The sequence below is a fragment of the Canis lupus genome, chromosome 13 (genome assembly GCF_003254725.2).
Source record: "Canis lupus dingo isolate Sandy chromosome 13, ASM325472v2, whole genome shotgun sequence".
Taxonomy (NCBI): Eukaryota; Metazoa; Chordata; class Mammalia; order Carnivora; family Canidae; genus Canis; species Canis lupus.
Genome location: NC_064255.1, coordinates 20,292,186 through 20,299,119, shown reverse-complemented (window position 1 = coordinate 20,299,119; position 6,934 = coordinate 20,292,186). Strand labels below are relative to the sequence as shown.

Genomic DNA, 6,934 nt, shown 5'->3' with positions numbered 1-6,934 from the left:
GATAGAACTGTCATTTTCAGGACCTCTAAGACATTTGGAATGACTCTAAGTAAATGAAAGAATGAGCAAATGCTTCCTGACTTGGGCTGAAGTGAAGGCTGAGCTTGGACATGGTGCCCACTGAGGGAGCTTTGAGATGCTAAATGATCCAAGAAGGTGGAGCTAAGGAATTGAGACAAGGGAGGGGAAGCCAAGCTATAGAATCCCTGTGTCACAGCCCAAACCACTTAGAGAGGAGGTGAATTCTCCATTTGTGGAATATATAATAAGAGAAATTGCAGATATCACTTTGCCACATTCCTTCTTGTCTTCACTTATGTGTTCTATGTATGTTTGCCCAAAATAGAAGTATAGATTCAATTAACTCCTAGCTAAAAGGCCCTATAATATATTTAGCTAATGGGACATTTGCCATGCTAGGAATGCCACCCATATCAGAAAGGCTGGTTCTCACCCGGTTGTGGTCTCAACAGGTCGGATCTTGCTGATATGGCCTTCTTCTTGCCATAGGTGTTGATGGTTCATCCAGGCACAGAAACTTCTGTGACAGTCATGTGGGGTGATGGAGGAAGGGGGGGAACCTCAGCTCTAAAGTCACTGACAAATTCCAATTGCTTAGCTGGAGTCAGGTTTATAGTTTTTATAGAATTGTTTATGATGATCAGAGGCCATTTATCCATGGTGAATCTAATCACATAATATAGTTAATTTTCTAGTTGTTAACAACAAAGGAGGAAGTGGAAAGTTTAAATGCTAGATTTCATTAGCAGATAAGCTGTGAGATTTCCAAATCATCCTCAGATATGACCATTAGTTACTGTGTAGGAAAGTAAATCCACTTTCTCCAGATATTCTGATTGTTCAAGAGTAATCAGAATACTATCCTGATTTGCAAATATACTGTCAATTATTCTAAATTTTATGACAATTTCCTCCAGGGTAAGAAAGCCATTTGTTTCATCTGGCTCATCAGCTAACAGATAGCAACTTTTACTATATATGGTTTTCTTTATTTGTGTGTGGAGCTTAGTCATGCAGAAAGAATCTTTTGTGATCATTATAAGGTCTTAAGTAAAAGAACTCCATAAGTATTTTAAATGTTGAAATTATGAGTTCTAGTACTTACAGGATCAAGACATGAACAGAACCAGTCGAGAAACACCACCTAAAGTCTTATTTATAAAGCTTATTTATTTATGTCTAGGTACATTACATGTTACACTTGGCCAATATATTTAACATTTTACATACCTCATCTATTCATCGGTAAACTCAGTCTATAAGATACCCAAATATACTTTGATCTAAAATTGTATGCTATTTGAGATTTGTACACAGATTAAAAGAAAAATGCTGTGGATTGCATGCTATCGATGGGTAAATTACCTCATGATGAGAGTTTCTCCACCAGATACAGATTCTCTAAAGTGTAAAAATATAAGAAAGTCAATAGGGATTTAACTCTTGTTTCTTATTCTTTTATTTATTGCAAGAGGGAGAGAAAGAGAGTTGGGGGGGGATGGGCAGGAGCAGAGGAAGAAGCAGACTTCCTGTTGTGCAGGGAGCTCAATGCAGGACTTGATCTCAGGACTCGGGATCACGACCTGAGCTGAAGGCAGATGCTTAACTGACTGAGCCACCCAGGCACACTGTATATATTGACTTCTATATATTTTTGATCTACTATATGTTTTTTGATAGCTGCACAGTATCCCATAATTCAGATGATCTAAATTTATTCCATAATTTGTTCCTAGTCCATAATTTGGAAGCACTAATTTTTTTGGACATTTTTCTACTTATAGATATTTGTATTGTTTCCAACCTCTTAAAATCAAAAACATGCTGCAATTATTTTTAGAATGTGATAAACTGATTCTGAAGTCCATGTGGGAGAAAAATATGTAAGAATTATCTAAAGGTCTTAAAACACAATAATAGTGATATGGTGAGAGGATTTATTGTTTATTGAAACTTAATATCAAGAACTGAATTCAAAAGCCATAAAATAATCCATTTGCCAAGGAGAACTTAGTCAATGACACAACTCGACTCCAAGTCAAGTCGGGGCGAGGGGGAGTTTTGGATTTACCAGCAATTAATATTAAGGTAATCACTGGAAAAAAAATAAATGAAGCCCCAGTTATGTGTCCATAGACAAATATAAATCCAATAAAGAAGTTTCAATCACAAAAATAAATGTATTAAAAAATAAGTTTCAAACATACATAACTTTGAAGTAAAGGGAAGCTTGGTAAGGAAGATGGAAACAAAAATATATAAAGGAAAAATAAAATGCCAGATGAAATCATAAAACAATAAAACAACAACAACAAAAAACCCTTTTTTAATAGGAATAAGCAACTTAATCAAATTGAAGGAACAATTACAAACTGGAAAAAAATATTCACTACACCCACAAAAGTGGTTAATCCCCTTAAGATACACGTGGTTCTTCAAATTAGAAAGAACAATGTATATAGCAAGAAGAGAATTAATATTCAGGGAAATGAAAAAAGCAACAAGAAAATAAAACTTCTGGCCCTTCACATTGGCAAAAATGTAGGATTGTGTTAGTGCCCAGTGCTCATGGTGTTACAAGAGAAACAGTACTCTCATATACCATTTCTCAAAAGCAGTGATGAGTCTGGAAATTGCTGTAATTTTTGGAAAATAAATCTGGCTACATAACTGAAGTGTGCTATCATTTGATCTAACACCCCACTTCTGGGAAATTATTTTTCAGAAAATACTTACAAGTGTATGATTCTTTTCAAATAGGAATTTGGTTTATTGTCTCCTGGATAAAATAACAAACATACAAAAAACTAGGGTTCCTGCACATAACTATGATGTCCTTTTGATGTTTCTGTTTCTTTGTACCAGAAAATCATAGGAGAAAAATTGTTAACAATGGGAGCCTTTGCTCTCCTTACAGATGCTAAGGAAAAAGAAAAGATAACGTGAGGAACTTGGGCAGGAAGCTAAGGGTTTGCAATACAGCAAGGATCATTGGCTGAAGCAGGTACAGAACAAATGAGTGAAATAATTCTGCCCTTCACTAGTTTGCAACTGCATGAAAGACAGACACGTGTACATATGAGGCAAAGAACTAACAAAATATCACAATAGATTACTTGGAAGAGCAGTCACAGTGCAAATATAAGCAAATTCCAGCAGCAAATCCTCAGCAGTTTAATTTCTTAGTTGACTTTTCAAGAGATACAAAAGCCAATCCAATTTTTGGCCATACTGTATATAACCAGAAAAATAAAGTCACAGTGGTCAGCCACACAGCCTATCAGGGATCCCATGTATTAATTCAATCTTTATTGAGTTAAAAGGAAAAGATAAACACACACACGCACACACACACACACACTTCAACAAACCAAAATACCTCCTGATTATTGAATAAAGAAATAGCACTAAATATATTGTAGTGTTTGTCTGAATGAAGCTGATTAAATATGAGTAACTGCTATTTTTCATGCATTTTGGATAAAAAGATGAAAAGAGGGGCACCCAGGTGGCTTGGTTGGTTAAATGTCAGCCTTTGGCACAAGTCATGATCCTGGGGTCCTGGGAAAGAGCCCTGTGTCAGGCTCCCTGCTCAGAGGGGAGCCTGCTTCTCCCTCTTCCCACCCCTCCTTTGCTAATGCTTGCTCTCTCTCTCTCGCTCGCTCTCTCTCAAACAAATAAATAAAATCTTAAAAAAAAAGATGAAGAGAATCAATAACTTTTATCATGAAAGAATTGTATCAAAATAGATTCATATATCTACATCCGCTGATGACTTACAAAGGAGAAAACTGGGAGCTGAATTAGAGTGGTAAAGAAAAGGTATAAATCTGCTCCCTTATCTCTACTATGTTATCCCTAATATGTCTGATTCAGCATTTTCGTCCTCTAGATTCTCCTTAGAGATATAAGACAGGGTCCCTTTCTTTGTCAAGAAGCCCACTTTCTGCATATTTCTTCATTCTTTTACTTGTTTTACTGGTCACAAGTAACAGGAACAAAATGTCTGCTCTTTACTGAGTGTTTATGGGGTCAAGGACAGTGCCAAGCATTTTTATATAAGTGAACTTCTCTCATTTCCACCACTGTGAGGTTTGTATTTTCTGTATTTTATAGATTAAGGAAACCCAGAGGCTCAAAGTTATTAAAAGTGTGGGAAGGATCATATCGCTATCACATGGCAGAGATGGTCCTTAGACCCATGTACTCTCAACTTCAAAGCCCATGTTGTATTAAAGCATGTTGATAGTCTGCCTCAAGACAGAAGAATATAGACCACTCACTTCTCTACTTCATGACATCTTGGCTTATTTTTTCTACCCCTTATGGCTTGGTGGTTAGTTTGCATGACTATTTAACTCAGGAGTTAATGAACTAAAATTTCTCCACTGCTCTTTGCTTTTAGAGGATCTAATGTCAAGAATGCTGTTAGAAGTCAGGAAGGTAAAACAAAAATGAAAATATTTAGAAGTTGGTAAATTACAGGTCCTTAACTTAAAGGAAGATTTGATTTGCCTATTTCTTCCAGAGAAAGACTAAAGACACACAATGCCTGACTGGTTTTGATGTCTATTAGATGGATTTCTCCTGAGAAGTTCAGATAATCTCTGATATTTATATAGTGGCAATCATATCCCTGGCACTTAGCAATGGCCAGAGAGAGATTAGATAAAAGACCCTTAAGAGATTAGTGTAATATAACCCAGACTTTGATGCATCTGTTCTCTGTTGGCCTGTGAAGTCAGGCCCCACATTCCATTTTTCATAGTAAATCCAAGGTAAAATTTTAGGGTCCTATACTATGATTATTTTTTCTAATAAATTGCTCTTAATATCATAGTCTTGGTGCCTGGATCTTCCTTGACATGAAATTTTTAAACATTTAATTCTATTTTATTTTATTAATTCAATATCATAATGTGAAAGCTCTTTAATTATGTACCAAACTATTGAGAAGGACCTCTATCCTAGCCACGTACTTAAAGAAAAAAAAAAGGACTAATTAATTTCATCTCCTTATCCTCAGACTCTAGCCACATTTTTTCAAAACACTCCATTTCTCTTCAACCTATTTCGTTTCTCTTCAACTCACAGTAATTGGGGCAAAAGGGATGCTTGGTGATTGGCTGAAAGTGTTGGGATAAAAAGCAAGCCTTTTCACAACACTTTGATTATTTTCACAGATTGGCCAATGCTCCTTTTTAAAGACTGCTACATTTCTTAAAAGCCCCAGACTGATTGCTTGTACTAATCCTAATGTATATCTAAGTATTGGCCTCTTGGCCCAGTTTCTGAGTTTGAAATTGAATGCACATTGAACCCTACCAGGTTCCTTGCTCTTCCACTCCTTCATACATCCATTAACACACACACACACACAGGTTGTTTTGGTCAGTATATGTTCCCTAAGGTTCAAAGCATCCCATTAAAATACCCACACACTTTCTTAACCACTACCACCCTTATTGGCATCAAAAGGAATGCACTCCTTCCATACGCTTTTCTTACAAAGATAAATATATATATCAGTTTACAACCAATTTCTCCTTTATAATATTTTTAGTTTTATGTCCAGTTCATTACAATCTCAATCATGTAGCACTTTCTTTCTGAAACAGTGTCCTGAATGAAATATTTCACATGAATTTTGGCATCTAGTAATATTGTAACTTTCAACCTGCTTATTTTTTGAGTGACCCATTTATTTTCATTGTAATTATTATTAACTAGTATTAGTTCAATAAAAGTAAAGTTACTAAGAAGAGTGTGAAATCCTTAAAAGGGGATTATACTGAAATTTTTTTTTCTTCTTTTGACAAAGAAAGCAGGCAAAAAGCTACACTGCCTCCTCTGAGATTTGAACTCAGAACCTTCAGATTATGAGACTGACATGCTGCCTCCTGCACTAAGGAGGCTAACTAGAAGCTCCTTTATCTATGTACAACTCTCTGCTGACCTACGAACAGACAATGGCATTTTCCTTCAAAGACTAAAACCAGTAGAACACTTGAGTCATCAAGTTTCTTTTATTGTCTTGAAAGTTCATTTCAGTTATGGCTCAAATTGTCATTCAAAACCGAAATTGGGGATCCCTGGGTGGCGCAGCGGTTTAGCGCCTGCCTTTGGCCCAGGGCGCGATCCTGGAGACCTGGGATCGAGTCCCACGTCGGGCTCCCGGTGCATGGAGCCTGCTTCTCCCTCTGCCTGTGTCTCTGCCTCTCTCTCTCACTGTGTGCCTATCATAAATAAATAAAATTTAAAAAAATAAAAATAAAAAAACCGAAATTGCTTTAATTATGTTCATGCAATTTTCTAATGTAGAGATTCAATACACCAAGGAAAAGTTAACCAGTGTTTTCATATGACCTTTCTCTTATACTAAGCTTCTTGTTCTCAAAGATCCAGGAAAGGATTGAGACCATAGTCAGAACATTTTTGGAAGAGGATGGCTTGCAAAATGTTTATTGTCCTGATATTTAATGTTACTTAACTGTAAAAAATATAGTTCTATTTTGTTCCTTATCCAGAAACAATAGCATTCTCTTGAAGATCAGTATTTAACTTGCTAACACGGTCTTGGTTGAACAACAGTGCCATGCCAGCCAGGTTATATAAAGTAATTTCTGTAGCCTTCTAAACCTACCAGTGGTTTAGGATGCTTTTTCCCTGTACATTTTTCCCTGCTTTCCTCACTGCCTCCTTAAGGTGAAAAGAGAGACTAAGGTGTTTCTAGTCCTAGCAGGTAGGAGAATCGCTAGGTGCAAATCCAGGAAATGGAACAAAGAAACTCAGGCTGGCAGATCTGGGTTGAATGAGGAAAGGAGTTTCTTTTTAACATCCCTGCAGGGCCATATGTGTGTAAGATGGAAGGTCAATGTGAATTTAACTTCATGGATGAAGGGCATTGATTTAA

The 6,934-nt window shown here is 36.4% G+C and overlaps 1 non-coding gene across 1 annotated transcript; it reads right to left on the bottom strand.

The window, feature by feature from the left end:
• Nucleotides 1-5,863: 5,863 nt before the first annotated feature.
• Nucleotides 5,864-5,936, bottom strand: TRNAM-CAU (transfer RNA methionine (anticodon CAU)). The gene has a single exon. It is a non-coding gene; the product is annotated as a tRNA-Met (tRNA).
• Nucleotides 5,937-6,934: the final 998 nt, after the last annotated feature.